The sequence below is a fragment of the Misgurnus anguillicaudatus genome, chromosome 5, assembly GCF_027580225.2.
Source record: "Misgurnus anguillicaudatus chromosome 5, ASM2758022v2, whole genome shotgun sequence".
NCBI lineage: Eukaryota > Metazoa > Chordata > Actinopteri > Cypriniformes > Cobitidae > Misgurnus > Misgurnus anguillicaudatus.
Genome location: NC_073341.2, coordinates 4,673,578 through 4,695,819, shown reverse-complemented (window position 1 = coordinate 4,695,819; position 22,242 = coordinate 4,673,578). Strand labels below are relative to the sequence as shown.

The following is a 22,242-nucleotide window of genomic DNA, read 5'->3' as shown; positions in this document are numbered from 1 at the left end:
AGAGCAAAGCAGCGCACTTCTACAGCCGATTTTGATTTGTAAAAGGTGGCTCGCGCAAGTTGTTTGAGAAGTCAAACAAAACACAGATCTCCCCGTCAGGGAATCGAACCCCGGTCTTCCGCGTGACAGGCGGAGATACTGTCCACTATACTAACGAGGACTTCACGTCTGGGTAGAGTCGCCGAGCCGGATAGTGAACCCAGAACGCAGCTTATAACACACTCCCCATTTGTGATGACAGCCTTCCTGTTTATTCTCCCCGTTTATTTTTTGTTTGTTTATTTTGTGTGTTTGTTTCTATTTTAAAAAGTTTCTTTACCTGTTTTTTTTAAAAAACATTCCCTTCTACTTCCCCAGCCAACTACCATCCTTACCCCAAAATCAGTAAACCCCCTAGATTGGTCCTTTAAAAGGACAACCCTACCCCATTCTGAAGCTCAACCCATCCCCTTGCTTTTTTTACTATTTACCTGAAATAAATTAACCATAAACTACACCCTGCCCTAACACCAGCTATCATAGCCCCAAAAAGAATGTTTGAATTGAAAATGATCTATTAAGCTGAAGGTCTTAGACCTTGTTCTTCTGTTGGGGCCCTTTCTTTTTCCTTTTATTTTCTAGAGGCTATGGAAATGAATGAAGATTCCCCTGGCTTGGAAGAAAATTCCTCTTCTGTCAATTTTGGGCTGGCTTTTATTATTTTTTTGTTTTTTGAGATTTGAAAACCTAATGGGATGGAGATTGGAGGTAACCTGTGCCGGTGCATCCTCTGTGTAATGTGCACAGAGTTTCATTCCCCAAAACCTCTCAGCAAAAGATCACACTGTGACATGTTAGTAGCCTGTGCCTGTGTCTTTATTTTGGGCAGGAAGGTATTTCTACCTCTTTGGCTCCTCCCAGGTGGAAGGGTCTGGGTGGATCCTGAACCAGAAATTACCCTTTTTGAACATTATGGTGTGGCACAGGGAGCACACTGGGTCGAGGTTTGTTGGGCATGACTCAAGTTTTCCTTCAACTGCGTATAAATCTTTCGCCTTTTACTAAAGATTTCCGTGGAGGGGGACCGTTGTGAGTTTATTGTATTTTTGGGTGCTCTGCGCACAGCAGAGCTGCGTAACTTTGGTCAATTGTAGAAAATCTTTCTTTATGGTTTTGTTTGTCGCGAGGTGTTCAGTAACGATGGTCGCTTTCGAAGCGCAGCTTCGTGAGGCTTCGAAACTTTTACGAATCTTTTGTTTCGAGTCAATCGGCTCGGAGCGTGTTTCAAACTGGCCAAGTCACGTGATTTTAGCACACGAGGCTTCATTACGTCATAACTGTTTCGAATCGTTTCGAAAATCAGATTTAATGACAAAAATGTGCATAATTAAAAGGGGAGATGGTTTTAATGATTTGTTTGCCCTAAATACAACTGAAAAACACACAATACACTTTTAATTATGTCTTAATTAAGTTCAAAAAAATTTTTAAACATGTTTTAATACAAATCTTGCTATTATTTTGTAAAATAAAGTGTAAAATGTTTGGAAAGATCTGCTTTAACACTATTTTGACCAGCAGGTGTCGCCAGCGAGTGTGGTGTTTCGAACGCTTCGAAAAACTGAATCAATTTCCGAAGCAATAGGTTCAATTGATTCGAAGTTCGAAAAGCTTCGTTTCTGCCATCACTAGTGTTCAGTGGCTTTAAACAAAGGCGCCTTGTGACTCCAACATAGGGACGGCAAGAGGTGCGAAAACGTCGGACGAACAGCAGCGTTCAGCTTGTGCCATACCGCTTGCATTTCAATCGGCAGTGCATAGACAAAGCAAACCTCCCCGTCGGGGAATCGAACCCCGGTCTTCCGCGTGACAGGCGGAGATACTGTCCACTATACTAACGAGGACTTCTCTCTCTCGCCCTGGCGTCACGCCCGCCAACCTCCCCTTCGAAAGAGTAGTCTTGGGATTCTGTGGTTATCAAGTTACAGACACCAGCAGGAGGCATGGAAGGGAATCGACTGAATCCGTGATCAATTCAGTGCAGCTCTGAAACAACAGTTGGTTCAGGATATTCACAAGTCCTGTTGAGCAACACCTGTCCGCCTGCGTTGGTGGTATAGTGGTGAGCATAGCTGCCTTCCAAGCAGTTGACCCGGGTTCGATTCCCGGCCAACGCATCGCTTTTTGCTCGACCCCATCGTGAGGAGGAGAGCAAAGCAGCGCACTTCTACAGCCGATTTTGATTCGTAAAAGGTGGCTCGCGCAAGTTGTTTGAGAAGTCAAACGAAACACAGATCTCCCCGTCGGGGAATCGAACCCCGGTCTTCCGCGTGACAGGCGGAGATACTGTCCACTATACTAACGAGGACTTCACGTCTGGGTTGAGTCGCCGAGCCGGATAGTGAACCCAGAACGCAGCTTATAACACACTCCCCATTTGTGATGACAGCCTTCCTGTTTATTCTCCCCGTTTATTTTTTGTTTGTTTATTTTGTGTGTTTGTTTCTATTTTAAAAAGTTTCTTTACCTGTTTTTTTAAAAAACATTCCCTTCTACTTCCCCAGCCAACTACCATCCTTACCCCAAAATCAGTAAACCCCCTAGATTGGTCCTTTAAAAGGACAACCCTACCCCATTCTGAAGCTCAACCCATCCCCTTGCTTTTTTACTATTTACCTGAAATAAATTAACCATAAACTACACCCTGCCCTAACACCAGCTATCATAGCCCCAAAAAGAATGTTTGAATTGAAAATGATCTATTAAGCTGAAGGTCTTAGACCTTGTTCTTCTGTTGGGGCCCTTTCTTTTTCCTTTTATTTTCTAGAGGCTATGGAAATGAATGAAGATTCCCCTGGCTTGGAAGAAAATTCCTCTTCTGTCAATTTTGGGCTGGCTTTTATTATTTTTTTGTTTTTTGAGATTTGAAAACCTAATGGGATGGAGATTGGAGGTAACCTGTGCCGGTGCATCCTCTGTGTAATGTGCACAGAGTTTCATTCCCCAAAACCTCTCAGCAAAAGATCACACTGTGACATGTTAGTAGCCTGTGCCTGTGTCTTTATTTTGGGCAGGAAGGTATTTCTACCTCTTTGGCTCCTCCCAGGTGGAAGGGTCTGGGTGGATCCTGAACCAGAAATTACCCTTTTTGAACATTATGGTGTGGCACAGGGAGCACACTGGGTCGAGGTTTCTTGGGCATGACTCAAGTTTTCCTTCAACTGCGTATAAATCTTTCGCCTTTTACTAAAGATTTCCGTGGAGGGGGACCGTTGTGAGTTTATTGTATTTTTGGGTGCTCTGCGCACAGCAGAGCTGCGTAACTTTGGTCAATTGTAGAAAATCTTTCTTTATGGTTTTGTTTGTCGCGAGGTGTTCAGTAACGATGGTCGCTTTTGAAGCGCAGCTTCGTGAGGCTTCGAAACTTTTACGAATCTTTTGTTTCGAGTCAATCGGCTCGGAGCATGTTTCAAACTGGCCAAGTCACGTGATTTTAGCAAACGAGGCTTCATTACGTCATAACTGTTTCGAATCGTTTCGAAAATCAGATTTAATGACAAAAATGTGCATAATTAAAAGGGGAGATGGTTTTAATGATTTGTTTGCCCTAAATACAACTGAAAAACACACAATACACTTTTAATTATGTCTTAATTAAGTTCAAAAAAATTTTTAAACATGTTTTAATACAAATCTTGCTATTATTTTGTAAAATAAAGTGTAAAATGTTTGGAAAGATCTGCTTTAACACTATTTTGACCAGCAGGTGTCGCCAGCGAGTGTGGTGTTTCGAACGCTTCGAAAAACTGAATCAATTTCCGAAGCAATAGGTTCAATTGATTCGAAGTTCGAAAAGCTTCGTTTCTGCCATCACTAGTGTTCAGTGGCTTTAAACAAAGGCGCCTTGTGACTCCAACATAGGGACGGCAAGAGGTGCGAAAACGGCGGACGAACAGCAGCGTTCAGCTTGTGCCATACCGCTTGCATTTCAATCGGCAGTGCATAGACAAAGCAAACCTCCCCGTCGGGGAATCGAACCCCGGTCTTCCGCGTGACAGGCGGAGATACTGTCCACTATACTAACGAGGACTTCTCTCTCTCGCCCTGGCGTCACGCCCGCCAACCTCCCCTTCGAAAGAGTAGTCTTGGGATTCTGTGGTTATCAAGTTACAGACACCAGCAGGAGGCATGGAAGGGAATCGACTGAATCCGTGATCAATTCAGTGCAGCTCTGAAACAACAGTTGGTTCAGGATATTCACAAGTCCTGTTGAGCAACACCTGTCCGCCTGCGTTGGTGGTATAGTGGTGAGCATAGCTGCCTTCCAAGCAGTTGACCCGGGTTCGATTCCCGGCCAACGCATCGCTTTTCGCTCGACCCCATCGTGAGGAGGAGAGCAAAGCAGCGCACTTCTACAGCCGATTTTGATTCGTAAAAGGTGGCTCGCGCAAGTTGTTTGAGAAGTCAAACGAAACACAGATCTCCCCGTCGGGGAATCGAACCCCGGTCTTCCGCGTGACAGGCGGAGATACTGTCCACTATACTAACGAGGACTTCACGTCTGGGTTGAGTCGCCGAGCCGGATAGTGAACCCAGAACGCAGCTTATAACACACTCCCCATTTGTGATGACAGCCTTCCTGTTTATTCTCCCCGTTTATTTTTTGTTTGTTTATTTTGTGTGTTTGTTTCTATTTTAAAAAGTTTCTTTACCTGTTTTTTTAAAAAACATTCCCTTCTACTTCCCCAGCCAACTACCATCCTTACCCCAAAATCAGTAAACCCCCTAGATTGGTCCTTTAAAAGGACAACCCTACCCCATTCTGAAGCTCAACCCATCCCCTTGCTTTTTTACTATTTACCTGAAATAAATTAACCATAAACTACACCCTGCCCTAACACCAGCTATCATAGCCCCAAAAAGAATGTTTGAATTGAAAATGATCTATTAAGCTGAAGGTCTTAGACCTTGTTCTTCTGTTGGGGCCCTTTCTTTTTCCTTTTATTTTCTAGAGGCTATGGAAATGAATGAAGATTCCCCTGGCTTGGAAGAAAATTCCTCTTCTGTCAATTTTGGGCTGGCTTTTATTATTTTTTTGTTTTTTGAGATTTGAAAACCTAATGGGATGGAGATTGGAGGTAACCTGTGCCGGTGCATCCTCTGTGTAATGTGCACAGAGTTTCATTCCCCAAAACCTCTCAGCAAAAGATCACACTGTGACATGTTAGTAGCCTGTGCCTGTGTCTTTATTTTGGGCAGGAAGGTATTTCTACCTCTTTGGCTCCTCCCAGGTGGAAGGGTCTGGGTGGATCCTGAACCAGAAATTACCCTTTTTGAACATTATGGTGTGGCACAGGGAGCACACTGGGTCGAGGTTTCTTGGGCATGACTCAAGTTTTCCTTCAACTGCGTATAAATCTTTCGCCTTTTACTAAAGATTTCCGTGGAGGGGGACCGTTGTGAGTTTATTGTGTTTTTGGGTGCTCTGCGCACAGCAGAGCTGCGTAACTTTGGTCAATTGTAGAAAATCTTTCTTTATGGTTTTGTTTGTCGCGAGGTGTTCAGTAACGATGGTCGCTTTCGAAGCGCAGCTTCGTGAGGCTTCGAAACTTTTACGAATCTTTTGTTTCGAGTCAATCGGCTCGGAGCGTGTTTCAAACTGGCCAAGTCACGTGATTTTAGCAAACGAGGCTTCATTACGTCATAACTGTTTCGAATCGTTTCGAAAATCAGATTTAATGACAAAAATGTGCATAATTAAAAGGGGAGATGGTTTTAATGATTTGTTTGCCCTAAATACAACTGAAAAACACACAATACACTTTTAATTATGTCTTAATTAAGTTCAAAACATTTTTTAAACATGTTTTAATACAAATCTTGCTATTATTTTGTAAAATAAAGTGTAAAATGTTTGGAAAGATCTGCTTTAACACTATTTTGACCAGCAGGTGTCGCCAGCGAGTGTGGTGTTTCGAACGCTTCGAAAAACTGAATCAATTTCCGAAGCAATAGGTTCAATTGATTCGAAGTTCGAAAAGCTTCGTTTCTGCCATCACTAGTGTTCAGTGGCTTTAAACAAAGGCGCCTTGTGACTCCAACATAGGGACGGCAAGAGGTGCGAAAACTGTGGACGAACAGCAGCGTTCAGCTTGTGCCATACCGCTTGCATTTCAATCGGCAGTGCATAGACAAAGCAAACCTCCCCGTCGGGGAATCGAACCCCGGTCTTCCGCGTGACAGGCGGAGATACTGTCCACTATACTAACGAGGACTTCTCTCTCTCGCCCTGGCGTCACGCCCGCCAACCTCCCCTTCGAAAGAGTAGTCTTGGGATTCTGTGGTTATCAAGTTACAGACACCAGCAGGAGGCATGGAAGGGAATCGACTGAATCCGTGATCAATTCAGTGCAGCTCTGAAACAACAGTTGGTTCAGGATATTCACAAGTCCTGTTGAGCAACACCTGTCCGCCTGCGTTGGTGGTATAGTGGTGAGCATAGCTGCCTTCCAAGCAGTTGACCCGGGTTCGATTCCCGGCCAACGCATCGCTTTTCGCTCGACCCCATCGTGAGGAGGAGAGCAAAGCAGCGCAATTCTACAGCCGATTTTGATTCGTAAAAGGTGGCTCGCGCAAGTTGTTTGAGAAGTCAAACGAAACACAGATCTCCCCGTCGGGGAATCGAACCCCTGTCTTCCGCGTGACAGGCGGAGATACTGTCCACTATACTAACGATGACTTCACGTCTGGGTTGAGTCGCCGAGCCGGATAGTGAACCCAGAACGCAGCTTATAACACACTCCCCATTTGTGATGACAGCCTTCCTGTTTATTCTCCCCGTTTATTTTTTGTTTGTTTATTTTGTGTGTTTGTTTCTATTTTAAAAAGTTTCTTTACCTGTTTTTTTTAAAAAACATTCCCTTCTACTTCCCCAGCCAACTACCATCCTTACCCCAAAATCAGTAAACCCCCTAGATTGGTCCTTTAAAAGGACAACCCTTCCCCATTCTGAAGCTCAACCCATCCCCTTGCTTTTTTACTATTTACCTGAAATAAATTAACCATAAACTACACCCTGCCCTAACACCAGCTATCATAGCCCCAAAAAGAATGTTTGAATTGAAAATGATCTATTAAGCTGAAGGTCTTAGACCTTGTTTTTCTGTTGGGGCCCTTTCTTTTTCCTTTTATTTTCTAGAGGCTATGGAAATGAATGAAGATTCCCCTGGCTTGGAAGAAAATTCCTCTTCTGTCAATTTTGGGCTGGCTTTTATTATTTTTTTTTGTTTTTTGAGATTTGAAAACCTAATGGGATGGAGATTGGAGGTAACCTGTGCCGGTGCATCCTCTGTGTAATGTGCACAGAGTTTCATTCCCCAAAACCTCTCAGCAAAAGATCACACTGTGACATGTTAGTAGCCTGTGCCTGTGTCTTTATTTTGGGCAGGAAGGTATTTCTACCTCTTTGGCTCCTCCCAGGTGGAAGGGTCTGGGTGGATCCTGAACCAGAAATTACCCTTTTTGAACATTATGGTGTGGCACAGGGAGCACACTGGGTCGAGGTTTGTTGGGCATGACTCAAGTTTTCCTTCAACTGCGTATAAATCTTTCGCCTTTTACTAAAGATTTCCGTGGAGGGGGACCGTTGTGAGTTTATTGTATTTTTGGGTGCTCTGCGCACAGCAGAGCTGCGTAACTTTGGTCAATTGTAGAAAATCTTTCTTTATGGTTTTGTTTGTCGCGAGGTGTTCAGTAACGATGGTCGCTTTCGAAGCGCAGCTTCGTGAGGCTTCGAAACTTTTACGAATCTTTTGTTTCGAGTCAATCGGCTCGGAGCGTGTTTCAAACTGGCCAAGTCACGTGATTTTAGCAAACGAGGCTTCATTACGTCATAACTGTTTCGAATCGTTTCGAAAATCAGATTTAATGACAAAAATGTGCATAATTAAAAGGGGAGATGGTTTTAATGATTTGTTTGCCCTAAATACAACTGAAAAACACACAATACACTTTTAATTATGTCTTAATTAAGTTCAAAAAAATTTTTAAACATGTTTTAATACAAATCTTGCTATTATTTTGTAAAATAAAGTGTAAAATGTTTGGAAAGATCTGCTTTAACACTATTTTGACCAGCAGGTGTCGCCAGCGAGTGTGGTGTTTCGAACGCTTCGAAAAACTGAATCAATTTCCGAAGCAATAGGTTCAATTGATTCGAAGTTCGAAAAGCTTCGTTTCTGCCATCAGTAGTGTTCAGTGGCTTTAAACAAAGGCGCCTTGTGACTCCAACATAGGGACGGCAAGAGGTGCGAAAACGGCGGACGAACAGCAGCGTTCAGCTTGTGCCATACCGCTTGCATTTCAATCGGCAGTGCATAGACAAAGCAAACCTCCCCGTCGGGGAATCGAACCCCGGTCTTCCGCGTGACAGGCGGAGATACTGTCCACTATACTAACGAGGACTTCTCTCTCTCGCCCTGGCGTCACGCCCGCCAACCTCCCCTTCGAAAGGCGGAAAGTTGGTTCAGGATATTCACAAGTCCTGTTGAGCAACACCTGTCCGCCTGCGTTGGTGGTATAGTGGTGAGCATAGCTGCCTTCCAAGCAGTTGACACGGGTTCGATTCCCGGCCAACGCATCGCTTTTCGCTCGACCCCATCGTGAGGAGGAGAGCAAAGCAGCGCACTTCTACAGCCGATTTTGATTCGTAAAAGGTGGCTCGCGCAAGTTGTTTGAGAAGTCAAACGAAACACAGATCTCCCCGTCGGGGAATCGAACCCTGGTCTTCGGCGTGACAGGCGGAGATACTGTCCACTATACTAACGAGGACTTCACGTCTGGGTTGAGTCGCCGAGCCAGATAGTGAACCCAGAACGCAGCTTATAACACACTCCCCATTTGTGATGACAGCCTTCCTGTTTATTCTCCCCGTTTATTTTTTGTTTGTTTATTTTGTGTGTTTGTTTCTATTTTAAAAAGTTTCTTTACCTGTTTTTTTTTAAAAAACATTCCCTTCTACTTCCCCAGCCAACTACCATCCTTACCCCAAAATCAGTAAACCCCCTAGATTGGTCCTTTAAAAGGACAACCCTACCCCATTCTGAAGCTCAACCCATCCCCTTGCTTTTTTTACTATTTACCTGAAATAAATTAACCATAAACTACACCCTGCCCTAACACCAGCTATCATAGCCCCAAAAAGAATGTTTGAATTGAAAATGATCTATTAAGCTGAAGGTCTTAGACCTTGTTCTTCTGTTGGGGCCCTTTCTTTTTCCTTTTATTTTCTAGAGGCTATGGAAATGAATGAAGATTCCCCTGGCTTGGAAGAAAATTCCTCTTCTGTCAATTTTGGGCTGGCTTTTATTATTTTTTTTTGTTTTTTGAGATTTGAAAACCTAATGGGATGGAGATTGGAGGTAACCTGTGCCGGTGCATCCTCTGTGTAATGTGCACAGAGTTTCATTCCCCAAAACCTCTCAGCAAAAGATCACACTGTGACATGTTAGTAGCCTGTGCCTGTGTCTTTATTTTGGGCAGGAAGGTATTTCTACCTCTTTGGCTCCTCCCAGGTGGAAGGGTCTGGATAAACATGGGTTGGTGGTGTTAAATGATGGTAGACCTACTAGATTTCAGGTTAATCAAGGGGGTAGTTCCTGTTTAGATTTAACGTTTGCTTCTCCAGAGTTAGCCATGAGAGCAGAGTGGGATATAATGGACCGATATACGATTGGGAGTGATCATGTCCCAGTTTTAAGTAGATTTGGGAGGAAGTTGGTAAAAGAGCAGGAATATAGGTCAGAAAAATATAATTATTCTAAGGCTAGATGGGAAGAATTTAATATAAGAGCTCAGGAAGAGATTAATTATGTGGTTAAAGATGATATAGACAAGTGGAATGATTCTTTGTGCTGTATGTTGATTCAGGTAGCAGAAGAGTTTATTCCAAAGTATGATTGTCCAAAAGAACGGCAAATTGTGCCTTGGTGGAATGAGAAATGTACTCAAGCAGTGTTAGCTCGAAATAAGGCATATCGAAAGGTAAGGAAGTGTCCAATGGAAGAATACGCAATAGATTATAAGAGATTAAGGGCTAAGGCTAGAAGAGTTATAAAAGAGGCAAAGAGGGAAAGCTGGCGTAAGTTTTGTGGTACTTTAGGACCTGAAACAAATAGTAGGAGGTTATGGGCACTGGTGCATAGGATGACAGGAGAGTATCGGACTAATAAAATTCCGGTGTTAAAATTTGAGGGACAGGAAGCAGTTAAAAATAAGGAGAAAGCTGATCTGTTAGTTAAGTCTTTTAAGGAGGTGCATAGTTCAGAAAGCATTACCCCAATTAGTAAAAAGGAAAGAGAAAAGAAATTAAAAAATGAGAAGTATAAACTTGAATATAATAAAGATAACATGAGGGTGGTGAATGCATATTTTTCATTGGAAGAGTTAAAACAAGCAATCGCAAGGGGGAAAAATACAACGCCTGGTAGAGATAGAATAGGATATCAAATATTTCTTCATTTGGATGATGTCGTGTTAGAGGAAGTGTTGGAATTAGTTAATGTAGTATGGGAATGTAGTATTTTGCCGAGGGACTGGAAACATGCAACGATTGTTCCAATATTAAAACCGGGGAAAAAAGCAGATGATCCTAAATCATATCGCCCTATTGCTCTTACAGCTGTTTTATGCAAGATTATGGAACGTATGGTTACAGATCGGTTAGTATATATGCTTGAGAAACAGGAATTCTTTGTTCCGTACCAAAGTGGTTTTAGAGCGGGAAGGTCTACTATGGACTCTGTATTAGTGTTGGACTTAGATATTAGAAGAGCTATGGCGAATAAGGAAGTTGTCATGAGTGTGTTTTTAGACATTGAAAAAGCCTATGATACAGTATGGAAAGAGGGCTTAATGATAAAGTTATATGATGCTGGGGTAAGAGGTAGGATGTTAAATTGGATTAAAGATTTTCTGAGGGAGCGTACCATTCAGGTGAAAGTAGACGGGTCAATGTCCAGAAAGGAAAGTGTGGAAAATGGAACCCCTCAGGGAAGCGTTATTAGCCCAGTGTTATTTAATGTAATGATTAACGATATTTTTAGTAAGTTAAATAGAGGTTTTGGAATGGCATTATTTGCTGACGATGCAGCTGTTTGGAAAAGAGGGCGGAATTTGAATTATATTTATAAACAAATGCAACAAGCAATTAATAAAGTAGAGGCATGGGCAGATGAATGGGGTTTTAGAATTTCAGTATCAAAATCAAAATATGTTGTGTTTGGTTTAAAGAGGAAAATTTTAGATAAGGCTTTAAGTATTTATAAAAGTCCTATAGAAAAAGTTAAATCATTTAAGTTCTTAGGTGTTTGGTTTGAGGAAAGAATGACTTGGAAAGAGCACATAAATAATACAGTGAAAAAGTGTGAGAGGGTTATTAATACCTTAAGATGTTTAGTGGGAATGGACTGGGGTGCAAGTAGAGAGTGTTTAATGATGATTTTTAGGGGAATAATTAGAGCTAATATTGATTATGGGTGTATGGTATATAGATCAGCATCAGGATCTGTTTTAAAGAAATTGGATGTAGTACAAGCAAAAGCACTGAGAATTTGTGGAGGAGCAATGAGATCTACGCCACTTAATGCTTTGTTAATTGAAATGGGGGAGACTACACTAGAGCTCCGACGGAATAAATTATTCCTGTTTTATTGGACAAAGTTAAGAAGTTATAATTGTGTTAACCCAGCTAGGATTTTATTAGAGGAGCACTGGGAACTTCAGGAAAGGGATGGAAATAAAAAAGAGAGTAGGAAGACGTCAATAGGTAAGGAAGCTCAGGATACAGGAGTGAACGATATCATGATCGTACCAGTAATTATTTGGCCTCCAGTACCTCCATGGTTACTGCCAGTTCCTAAAGTGGACCTAAGTATTTTAGAGCAAATAAAGGAATATGAAGGTAACCCTGTGGATATGGTGTATAAGCATTTAAAGGAGAGCTGGCCCGAGTATGTGCAGATATTTACGGATGGTTCAATGAATTTAAGAAGTAAGAGAACAGCAATAGGAATAAGTATCCCTCAGCTGAAAGTAATGAATGGAAAGAGGCTAACAGATAATATGTCAGCCATTACTGCAGAGTTGGTGGCTATTTTATTGGCCTTGGAGTGGGTGGAGGAAAATGGATCGGGGGAAAAGAATAATTTGTTCAGACTCAAGTGCTGCTTTAATGGCATTAAAGGGAAGGAAAAGTGAAGTCAGGGCAGATCTAGTTGTAGAAATCTTAGTAACACTTAATAGAGTTAATAAAATGGGGAATATAGTGGGATTTATTTGGGTACCTGCTCACATTGGGGTTAAGGGAAATGAAGAGGCAGATGAAATGGCAAGAAGTGCAGTAAATAGAAGTGAAGTGGAGTTGGAGGTTATGTTCGGTAGGGTAGAATGTAAAAGTATTATCCAAGAAAGAACAATAAAATTATGGCAAAAAGAATGGAATGAGGGATATAAAGGCAGACATTATTATTCTGTTCAGCCAATAGTAGGATGTAATGTAAGTACAACATTAGAAATGAAAGATAGTGTCATTTTGACTAGATTAAGGTTGGGCCATTGTACATTAAACTTTGGGTTAGCAAGGGTTGGGAAACATCCAGATGGCAGATGTAGATGTGGACAAGAAGAAACTGTAAATCATGTAATAATGGAGTGTTCCATCCATTATACAGCAAGACGACACATGATTTCAGAGTTATTGGAGTGTGGAATCTCTAATATATCTGTACAGACTATTCTTAACCCAAAGGATTATGAGTCCATAAAGATTTTTATAAAGTTTCTGCGCAAGACTGGACTGTACGCAAGGATTTAAAGGCTAAACCGAGTCCCTTAATGACCTGAGGAGGGCAGTAATACGCCGGTGATGCGTCTATGCTGCCGCAAATTCAAAAGAAGAAGAAGAAGAAGGTGGAAGGGTCTGGGTGGATCTTGAACCAGAAATTACCCTTTTTGAACATTATGGTGTGGCACAGGGAGCACACTGGGTCGAGGTTTGTTGGGCATGACTCAAGTTTTCCTTCAACTGCGTATAAATCTTTCGCCTTTTACTAAAGATTTCCGTGGAGGGGGACCGTTGTGAGTTTATTGTATTTTTGGGTGCTCTGCGCACAGCAGAGCTGCGTAACTTTGGTCAATTGTAGAAAATCTTTCTTTATGGTTTTGTTTGTCGCGAGGTGTTCAGTAACGATGGTTGCTTTCGAAGCGCAGCTTCGTGAGGCTTCGAAACTTTTACGAATCTTTTGTTTCGAGTCAATCGGCTCGGAGCGTGTTTCAAACTGGCCAAGTCACGTGATTTTAGCAAACGAGGCTTCATTACGTCATAACTGTTTCGAATCGTTTTGAAAATCAGATTTAATGACAAAAATGTGCATAATTAAAAGGGGAGATGGTTTTAATGATTTGTTTGCCCTAAATACAACTGAAAAACACACAATACACTTTTAATTATGTCTTAATTAAGTTCAAAAAAAATTTTAAACATGTTTTAATACAAATCTTGCTATTATTTTGTAAAATAAAGTGTAAAATGTTTGGAAAGATCTGCTTTAACACTATTTTGACCAGCAGGTGTCGCCAGCGAGTGTGGTGTTTCGAACGCTTCGAAAAACTGAATCAATTTCCGAAGCAATAGGTTCAATTGATTCGAAGTTCGAAAAGCTTCGTTTCTGCCATCACTAGTGTTCAGTGGCTTTAAACAAAGGCGCCTTGTGACTCCAACATAGGGACAGCAAGAGGTGCGAAAACGGCAGACGAACAGCAGCGTTCAGCTTGTGCCATACCGCTTGCATTTCAATCGGCAGTGCATAGACAAAGCAAACCTCCCCGTCGGGGAATCGAACCCCGGTCTTCCGCGTGACAGGCGGAGATACTGTCCACTTTACTAACGAGGACTTCTCTCTCTCGCCCTGGCGTCACGCCCGCCAACCTCCCCTTCGAAAGAGTAGTCTTGGGATTCTGTGGTTATCAAGTTACAGACACCAGCAGGAGGCATGGAAGGGAATCGACTGAATCCGTGATCAATTCAGTGCAGCTCTGAAACAACAGTTGGTTCAGGATATTCACAAGTCCTGTTGAGCAACACCTGTCCGCCTGCGTTGGTGGTATAGTGGTGAGCATAGCTGCCTTCCAAGCAGTTGACCCGGGTTCGATTCCCGGCCAACGCATCGCTTTTCGCTCGACCCCATCGTGAGGAGGAGAGCAAAGCAGCGCACTTCTACAGCCGATTTTGATTCGTAAAAGGTGGCTCGCGCAAGTTGTTTGAGAAGTCAAACGAAACACAGATCTCCCCGTCGGGGAATCGAACCCCTGTCTTCCGCGTGACAGGCGGAGATACTGTCCACTATACTAACGAGGACTTCACGTCTGGGTTGAGTCGCCGAGCCGGATAGTGAACCCAGAACGCAGCTTATAACACACTCCCCATTTGTGATGACAGCCTTCCTGTTTATTCTCCCCGTTTATTTTTTGTTTGTTTATTTTGTGTGTTTGTTTCTATTTTAAAAAGTTTCTTTACCTGTTTTTTTAAAAAACATTCCCTTCTACTTCCCCAGCCAACTACCATCCTTACCCCAAAATCAGTAAACCCCCTAGATTGGTCCTTTAAAAGGACAACCCTACCCCATTCTGAAGCTCAACCCATCCCCTTGCTTTTTTACTATTTACCTGAAATAAATTAACCATAAACTACACCCTGCCCTAACACCAGCTATCATAGCCCCAAAAAGAATGTTTGAATTGAAAATGATCTATTAAGCTGAAGGTCTTAGACCTTGTTCTTCTGTTGGGGCCCTTTCTTTTTCCTTTTATTTTCTAGAGGCTATGGAAATGAATGAAGATTCCCCTGGCTTGGAAGAAAATTCCTCTTCTGTCAATTTTGGGCTGGCTTTTATTATTTTTTTGTTTTTTGAGATTTGAAAACCTAATGGGATGGAGATTGGAGGTAACCTGTGCCGGTGCATCCTCTGTGTAATGTGCACAGAGTTTCATTCCCCAAAACCTCTCAGCAAAAGATCACACTGTGACATGTTAGTAGCCTGTGCCTGTGTCTTTATTTTGGGCAGGAAGGTATTTCTACCTCTTTGGCTCCTCCCAGGTGGAAGGGTCTGGGTGGATCCTGAACCAGAAATTACCCTTTTTGAACATTATGGTGTGGCACAGGGAGCACACTGGGTCGAGGTTTGTTGGGCATGACTCAAGTTTTCCTTCAACTGCGTATAAATCTTTCGCCTTTTACTAAAGATTTCCGTGGAGGGGGACCGTTGTGAGTTTATTGTATTTTTGGGTGCTCTGCGCACAGCAGAGCTGCGTAACTTTGGTCAATTGTAGAAAATCTTTCTTTATGGTTTTGTTTGTCGCGAGGTGTTCAGTAACGATGGTCGCTTTCGAAGCGCAGCTTCGTGAGGCTTCGAAACTTTTACGAATCTTTTGTTTCGAGTCAATCGGCTCGGAGCGTGTTTCAAACTGGCCAAGTCACGTGATTTTAGCAAACGAGGCTTCATTACGTCATAACTGTTTCGAATCGTTTCGAAAATCAGATTTAATGACAAAAATGTGCATAATTAAAAGGGGAGATGGTTTTAATGATTTGTTTGCCCTAAATACAACTGAAAAACACACAATACACTTTTAATTATGTCTTAATTAAGTTCAAAACATTTTTTAAACATGTTTTAATACAAATCTTGCTATTATTTTGTAAAATAAAGTGTAAAATGTTTGGAAAGATCTGCTTTAACACTATTTTGACCAGCAGGTGTCGCCAGCGAGTGTGGTGTTTCGAACGCTTCGAAAAACTGAATCAATTTCCGAAGCAATAGGTTCAATTGATTCGAAGTTCGAAAAGCTTCGTTTCTGCCATCACTAGTGTTCAGTGGCTTTAAACAAAGGCGCCTTGTGACTCCAACATAGGGACGGCAAGAGGTGCGAAAACGTCGGACGAACAGCAGCGTTCAGCTTGTGCCATACCGCTTGCATTTCAATCGGCAGTGCATAGACAAAGCAAACCTCCCCGTCAGGGAATCGAACCCCGGTCTTCCGCGTGACAGGCGGAGATACTGTCCACTATACTAACGAGGACTTCTCTCTCTCGCCCTGGCGTCACGCCCGCCAACCTCCCCTTCGAAAGAGTAGTCTTGGGATTCTGTGGTTATCAAGTTACAGACACCAGCAGGAGGCATGGAAGGGAATCGACTGAATCCGTGATCAATTCAGTGCAGCTCTGAAACAACAGTTGGTTCAGGATATTCACAAGTCCTGTTGAGCAACACCTGTCCGCCTGCGTTGGTGGTATAGTGGTGAGCATAGCTGCCTTCCAAGCAGTTGACCCGGGTTCGATTCCCGGCCAACGCATCGCTTTTCGCTCGACCCCATCGTGAGGAGGAGAGCAAAGCAGCGCACTTCTACAGCCGATTTTGATTCGTAAAAGGTGGCTCGCGCAAGTTGTTTGAGAAGTCAAACGAAACACAGATCTCCCCGTCGGGGAATCGAACCCCTGTCTTCCGCGTGACAGGCGGAGATACTGTCCACTATACTAACGAGGACTTCACGTCTGGGTTGAGTCGCCGAGCCGGATAGTGAACCCAGAACGCAGCTTATAACACACTCCCCATTTGTGATGACAGCCTTCCTGTTTATTCTCCCCGTTTATTTTTTGTTTGTTTATTTTGTGTGTTTGTTTCTATTTTAAAAAGTTTCTTTACCTGTTTTTTTAAAAAACATTCCCTTCTACTTCCCCAGCCAACTACCATCCTTACCCCAAAATCAGTAAACCCCCTAGATTGGTCCTTTAAAAGGACAACCCTACCCCATTCTGAAGCTCAACCCATCCCCTTGCTTTTTTACTATTTACCTGAAATAAATTAACCATAAACTACACCCTGCCCTAACACCAGCTATCATAGCCCCAAAAAGAATGTTTGAATTGAAAATGATCTATTAAGCTGAAGGTCTTAGACCTTGTTCTTCTGTTGGGGCCCTTTCTTTTTCCTTTTATTTTCTAGAGGCTATGGAAATGAATGAAGATTCCCCTGGCTTGGAAGAAAATTCCTCTTCTGTCAATTTTGGGCTGGCTTTTATTATTTTTTTGTTTTTTGAGATTTGAAAACCTAATGGGATGGAGATTGGAGGTAACCTGTGCCGGTGCATCCTCTGTGTAATGTGCACAGAGTTTCATTCCCCAAAACCTCTCAGCAAAAGATCACACTGTGACATGTTAGTAGCCTGTGCCTGTGTCTTTATTTTGGGCAGGAAGGTATTTCTACCTCTTTGGCTCCTCCCAGGTGGAAGGGTCTGGGTGGATCCTGAACCAGAAATTACCCTTTTTGAACATTATGGTGTGGCACAGGGAGCACACTGGGTCGAGGTTTGTTGGGCATGACTCAAGTTTTCCTTCAACTGCGTATAAATCTTTCGCCTTTTACTAAAGATTTCCGTGGAGGGGGACCGTTGTGAGTTTATTGTATTTTTGGGTGCTCTGCGCACAGCAGAGCTGCGTAACTTTGGTCAATTGTAGAAAATCTTTCTTTATGGTTTTGTTTGTCGCGAGGTGTTCAGTAACGATGGTCGCTTTCGAAGCGCAGCTTCGTGAGGCTTCGAAACTTTTACGAATCTTTTGTTTCGAGTCAATCGGCTCGGAGCGTGTTTCAAACTGGCCAAGTCACGTGATTTTAGCAAACGAGGCTTCATTACGTCATAACTGTTTCGAATCGTTTCGAAAATCAGATTTAATGACAAAAATGTGCATAATTAAAAGGGGAGATGGTTTTAATGATTTGTTTGCCCTAAATACAACTGAAAAACACACAATACACTTTTAATTATGTCTTAATTAAGTTCAAAACATTTTTTAAACATGTTTTAATACAAATCTTGCTATTATTTTGTAAAATAAAGTGTAAAATGTTTGGAAAGATCTGCTTTAACACTATTTTGACCAGCAGGTGTCGCCAGCGAGTGTGGTGTTTCGAACGCTTCGAAAAACTGAATCAATTTCCGAAGCAATAGGTTCAATTGATTCGAAGTTCGAAAAGCTTCGTTTCTGCCATCACTAGTGTTCAGTGGCTTTAAACAAAGGCGCCTTGTGACTCCAACATAGGGACGGCAAGAGGTGCGAAAACGGCGGACGAACAGCAGCGTTCAGCTTGTGCCATACCGCTTGCATTTCAATCGGCAGTGCATAGACAAAGCAAACCTCCCCGTCGGGGAATCGAACCCCGGTCTTCCGCGTGACAGGCGGAGATACTGTCCACTATACTAACGAGGACTTCTCTCTCTCGCCCTGGCGTCACGCCCGCCAACCTCCCCTTCGAAAGAGTAGTCTTGGGATTCTGTGGTTATCAAGTTACAGACACCAGCAGGAGGCATGGAAGGGAATCGACTGAATCCGTGATCAATTCAGTGCAGCTCTGAAACAACAGTTGGTTCAGGATATTCACAAGTCCTGTTGAGCAACACCTGTCCGCCTGCGTTGGTGGTATAGTGGTGAGCATAGCTGCCTTCCAAGCAGTTGACCCGGGTTCGATTCCCGGCCAACGCATCGCTTTTCGCTCGACCCCATCGTGAGGAGGAGAGCAAAGCAGCGCACTTCTACAGCCGATTTTGATTCGTAAAAGGTGGCTCGCGCAAGTTGTTTGAGAAGTCAAACGAAACACAGATCTCCCCGTCGGGGAATCGAACCCCTGTCTTCCGCGTGACAGGCGGAGATACTGTCCACTATACTAACGAGGACTTCACGTCTGGGTTGAGTCGCCGAGCCGGATAGTGAACCCAGAACGCAGCTTATAACACACTCCCCATTTGTGATGACAGCCTTCCTGTTTATTCTCCCCGTTTATTTTTTGTTTGTTTATTTTGTGTGTTTGTTTCTATTTTAAAAAGTTTCTTTACCTGTTTTTTTAAAAAACATTCCCTTCTACTTCCCCAGCCAACTACCATCCTTACCCCAAAATCAGTAAACCCCCTAGATTGGTCCTTTAAAAGGACAACCCTACCCCATTCTGAAGCTCAACCCATCCCCTTGCTTTTTTACTATTTACCTGAAATAAATTAACCATAAACTACACCCTGCCCTAACACCAGCTATCATAGCCCCAAAAAGAATGTTTGAATTGAAAATGATCTATTAAGCTGAAGGTCTTAGACCTTGTTCTTCTGTTGGGGCCCTTTCTTTTTCCTTTTATTTTCTAGAGGCTATGGAAATGAATGAAGATTCCCCTGGCTTGGAAGAAAATTCCTCTTCTGTCAATTTTGGGCTGGCTTTTATTATTTTTTTGTTTTTTGAGATTTGAAAACCTAATGGGATGGAGATTGGAGGTAACCTGTGCCGGTGCATCCTCTGTGTAATGTGCACAGAGTTTCATTCCCCAAAACCTCTCAGCAAAAGATCACACTGTGACATGTTAGTAGCCTGTGCCTGTGTCTTTATTTTGGGCAGGAAGGTATTTCTACCTCTTTGGCTCCTCCCAGGTGGAAGGGTCTGGGTGGATCCTGAACCAGAAATTACCCTTTTTGAACATTATGGTGTGGCACAGGGAGCACACTGGGTCGAGGTTTGTTGGGCATGACTCAAGTTTTCCTTCAACTGCGTATAAATCTTTCGCCTTTTACTAAAGATTTCCGTGGAGGGGGACCGTTGTGAGTTTATTGTATTTTTGGGTGCTCTGCGCACAGCAGAGCTGCGTAACTTTGGTCAATTGTAGAAAATCTTTCTTTATGGTTTTGTTTGTCGCGAGGTGTTCAGTAACGATGGTCGCTTTCGAAGCGCAGCTTCGTGAGGCTTCGAAACTTTTACGAATCTTTTGTTTCGAGTCAATCGGCTCGGAGCGTGTTTCAAACTGGCCAAGTCACGTGATTTTAGCAAACGAGGCTTCATTACGTCATAACTGTTTCGAATCGTTTCGAAAATCAGATTTAATGACAAAAATGTGCATAATTAAAAGGGGAGATGGTTTTAATGATTTGTTTGCCCTAAATACAACTGAAAAACACACAATACACTTTTAATTATGTCTTAATTAAGTTCAAAACATTTTTTAAACATGTTTTAATACAAATCTTGCTATTATTTTGTAAAATAAAGTGTAAAATGTTTGGAAAGATCTGCTTTAACACTATTTTGACCAGCAGGTGTCGCCAGCGAGTGTGGTGTTTCGAACGCTTCGAAAAACTGAATCAATTTCCGAAGCAATAGGTTCAATTGATTCGAAGTTCGAAAAGCTTCGTTTCTGCCATCACTAGTGTTCAGTGGCTTTAAACAAAGGCGCCTTGTGACTCCAACATAGGGACGGCAAGAGGTGCGAAAACGGCGGACGAACAGCAGCGTTCAGCTTGTGCCATACCGCTTGCATTTCAATCGGCAGTGCATAGACAAAGCAAACCTCCCCGTCGGGGAATCGAACCCCGGTCTTCCGCGTGACAGGCGGAGATACTGTCCACTATACTAACGAGGACTTCTCTCTCTCGCCCTGGCGTCACGCCCGCCAACCTCCCCTTCGAAAGAGTAGTCTTGGGATTCTGTGGTTATCAAGTTACAGACACCAGCAGGAGGCATGGAAGGGAATCGACTGAATCCGTGATCAATTCAGTGCAGCTCTGAAACAACAGTTGGTTCAGGATATTCACAAGTCCTGTTGAGCAACACCTGTCCGCCTGCGTTGGTGGTATAGTGGTGAGCATAGCTGCCTTCCAAGCAGTTGACCCGGGTTCGATTCCCGGCCAACGCATCGCTTTTCGCTCGACCCCATCGTGAGGAGGAGAGCAAAGCAGCGCACTTCTACAGCCGATTTTGATTCGTAAAAGGTGGCTCGCGCAAGTTGTTTGAGAAGTCAAACGAAACACAGATCTCCCCGTCGGGGAATCGAACCCCTGTCTTCCGCGTGACAGGCGGAGATACTGTCCACTATACTAACGAGGACTTCACGTCTGGGTTGAGTCGCCGAGCCGGATAGTGAACCCAGAACGCAGCTTATAACACACTCCCCATTTGTGATGACAGCCTTCCTGTTTATTCTCCCCGTTTATTTTTTGTTTGTTTATTTTGTGTGTTTGTTTCTATTTTAAAAAGTTTCTTTACCTGTTTTTTTAAAAAACATTCCCTTCTACTTCCCCAGCCAACTACCATCCTTACCCCAAAATCAGTAAACCCCCTAGATTGGTCCTTTAAAAGGACAACCCTACCCCATTCTGAAGCTCAACCCATCCCCTTGCTTTTTTACTATTTACCTGAAATAAATTAACCATAAACTACACCCTGCCCTAACACCAGCTATCATAGCCCCAAAAAGAATGTTTGAATTGAAAATGATCTATTAAGCTGAAGGTCTTAGACCTTGTTCTTCTGTTGGGGCCCTTTCTTTTTCCTTTTATTTTCTAGAGGCTATGGAAATGAATGAAGATTCCCCTGGCTTGGAAGAAAATTCCTCTTCTGTCAATTTTGGGCTGGCTTTTATTATTTTTTTGTTTTTTGAGATTTGAAAACCTAATGGGATGGAGATTGGAGGTAACCTGTGCCGGTGCATCCTCTGTGTAATGTGCACAGAGTTTCATTCCCCAAAACCTCTCAGCAAAAGATCACACTGTGACATGTTAGTAGCCTGTGCCTGTGTCTTTATTTTGGGCAGGAAGGTATTTCTACCTCTTTGGCTCCTCCCAGGTGGAAGGGTCTGGGTGGATCCTGAACCAGAAATTACCCTTTTTGAACATTATGGTGTGGCACAGGGAGCACACTGGGTCGAGGTTTGTTGGGCATGACTCAAGTTTTCCTTCAACTGCGTATAAATCTTTCGCCTTTTACTAAAGATTTCCGTGGAGGGGGACCGTTGTGAGTTTATTGTATTTTTGGGTGCTCTGCGCACAGCAGAGCTGCGTAACTTTGGTCAATTGTAGAAAATCTTTCTTTATGGTTTTGTTTGTCGCGAGGTGTTCAGTAACGATGGTCGCTTTCGAAGCGCAGCTTCGTGAGGCTTCGAAACTTTTACGAATCTTTTGTTTCGAGTCAATCGGCTCGGAGCGTGTTTCAAACTGGCCAAGTCACGTGATTTTAGCAAACGAGGCTTCATTACGTCATAACTGTTTCGAATCGTTTCGAAAATCAGATTTAATGACAAAAATGTGCATAATTAAAAGGGGAGATGGTTTTAATGATTTGTTTGCCCTAAATACAACTGAAAAACACACAATACACTTTTAATTATGTCTTAATTAAGTTCA

The 22,242-nt window shown here is 42.9% G+C and overlaps 17 non-coding genes across 17 annotated transcripts; all 17 read left to right on the top strand.

Annotated features, from left to right (window-relative positions):
- Positions 1-995: 995 nt before the first annotated feature.
- LOC141364013 (U5 spliceosomal RNA) lies at positions 996-1,111 on the top strand. The gene has a single exon (XR_012369763.1). It is a non-coding gene; the product is annotated as a U5 spliceosomal RNA (small nuclear RNA).
- A 973-nt stretch (positions 1,112-2,084) lies between these two features.
- trnag-ucc (transfer RNA glycine (anticodon UCC)) lies at positions 2,085-2,156 on the top strand. The gene has a single exon. It is a non-coding gene; the product is annotated as a tRNA-Gly (tRNA).
- A 1,024-nt stretch (positions 2,157-3,180) lies between these two features.
- Positions 3,181-3,296, top strand: LOC141364012 (U5 spliceosomal RNA). Its single transcript, XR_012369762.1, has one exon. It is a non-coding gene; the product is annotated as a U5 spliceosomal RNA (small nuclear RNA).
- A 973-nt stretch (positions 3,297-4,269) lies between these two features.
- trnag-ucc (transfer RNA glycine (anticodon UCC)) lies at positions 4,270-4,341 on the top strand. The gene has a single exon. It is a non-coding gene; the product is annotated as a tRNA-Gly (tRNA).
- Positions 4,342-5,365: 1,024 nt separating this feature from the next.
- Positions 5,366-5,481, top strand: LOC141364028 (U5 spliceosomal RNA). The gene has a single exon (XR_012369778.1). It is a non-coding gene; the product is annotated as a U5 spliceosomal RNA (small nuclear RNA).
- A 973-nt stretch (positions 5,482-6,454) lies between these two features.
- trnag-ucc (transfer RNA glycine (anticodon UCC)) lies at positions 6,455-6,526 on the top strand. Its single transcript has one exon. It is a non-coding gene; the product is annotated as a tRNA-Gly (tRNA).
- A 1,027-nt stretch (positions 6,527-7,553) lies between these two features.
- On the top strand, positions 7,554-7,669 carry LOC141364011 (U5 spliceosomal RNA). The gene has a single exon (XR_012369761.1). It is a non-coding gene; the product is annotated as a U5 spliceosomal RNA (small nuclear RNA).
- Positions 7,670-8,545: 876 nt separating this feature from the next.
- trnag-ucc (transfer RNA glycine (anticodon UCC)) lies at positions 8,546-8,617 on the top strand. The gene has a single exon. It is a non-coding gene; the product is annotated as a tRNA-Gly (tRNA).
- Positions 8,618-13,040: 4,423 nt separating this feature from the next.
- Positions 13,041-13,156, top strand: LOC141364010 (U5 spliceosomal RNA). Its single transcript, XR_012369760.1, has one exon. It is a non-coding gene; the product is annotated as a U5 spliceosomal RNA (small nuclear RNA).
- Positions 13,157-14,129: 973 nt separating this feature from the next.
- trnag-ucc (transfer RNA glycine (anticodon UCC)) lies at positions 14,130-14,201 on the top strand. Its single transcript has one exon. It is a non-coding gene; the product is annotated as a tRNA-Gly (tRNA).
- Positions 14,202-15,225: 1,024 nt separating this feature from the next.
- LOC129415148 (U5 spliceosomal RNA) lies at positions 15,226-15,341 on the top strand. Its single transcript, XR_008634733.2, has one exon. It is a non-coding gene; the product is annotated as a U5 spliceosomal RNA (small nuclear RNA).
- Positions 15,342-16,314: 973 nt separating this feature from the next.
- Positions 16,315-16,386, top strand: trnag-ucc (transfer RNA glycine (anticodon UCC)). The gene has a single exon. It is a non-coding gene; the product is annotated as a tRNA-Gly (tRNA).
- A 1,024-nt stretch (positions 16,387-17,410) lies between these two features.
- Positions 17,411-17,526, top strand: LOC129415149 (U5 spliceosomal RNA). Its single transcript, XR_008634734.2, has one exon. It is a non-coding gene; the product is annotated as a U5 spliceosomal RNA (small nuclear RNA).
- Positions 17,527-18,499: 973 nt separating this feature from the next.
- trnag-ucc (transfer RNA glycine (anticodon UCC)) lies at positions 18,500-18,571 on the top strand. Its single transcript has one exon. It is a non-coding gene; the product is annotated as a tRNA-Gly (tRNA).
- Positions 18,572-19,595: 1,024 nt separating this feature from the next.
- Positions 19,596-19,711, top strand: LOC141364044 (U5 spliceosomal RNA). The gene has a single exon (XR_012369794.1). It is a non-coding gene; the product is annotated as a U5 spliceosomal RNA (small nuclear RNA).
- Positions 19,712-20,684: 973 nt separating this feature from the next.
- Positions 20,685-20,756, top strand: trnag-ucc (transfer RNA glycine (anticodon UCC)). The gene has a single exon. It is a non-coding gene; the product is annotated as a tRNA-Gly (tRNA).
- A 1,024-nt stretch (positions 20,757-21,780) lies between these two features.
- LOC141364043 (U5 spliceosomal RNA) lies at positions 21,781-21,896 on the top strand. Its single transcript, XR_012369793.1, has one exon. It is a non-coding gene; the product is annotated as a U5 spliceosomal RNA (small nuclear RNA).
- The last annotated feature ends 346 nt before the right edge of the window (positions 21,897-22,242 follow it).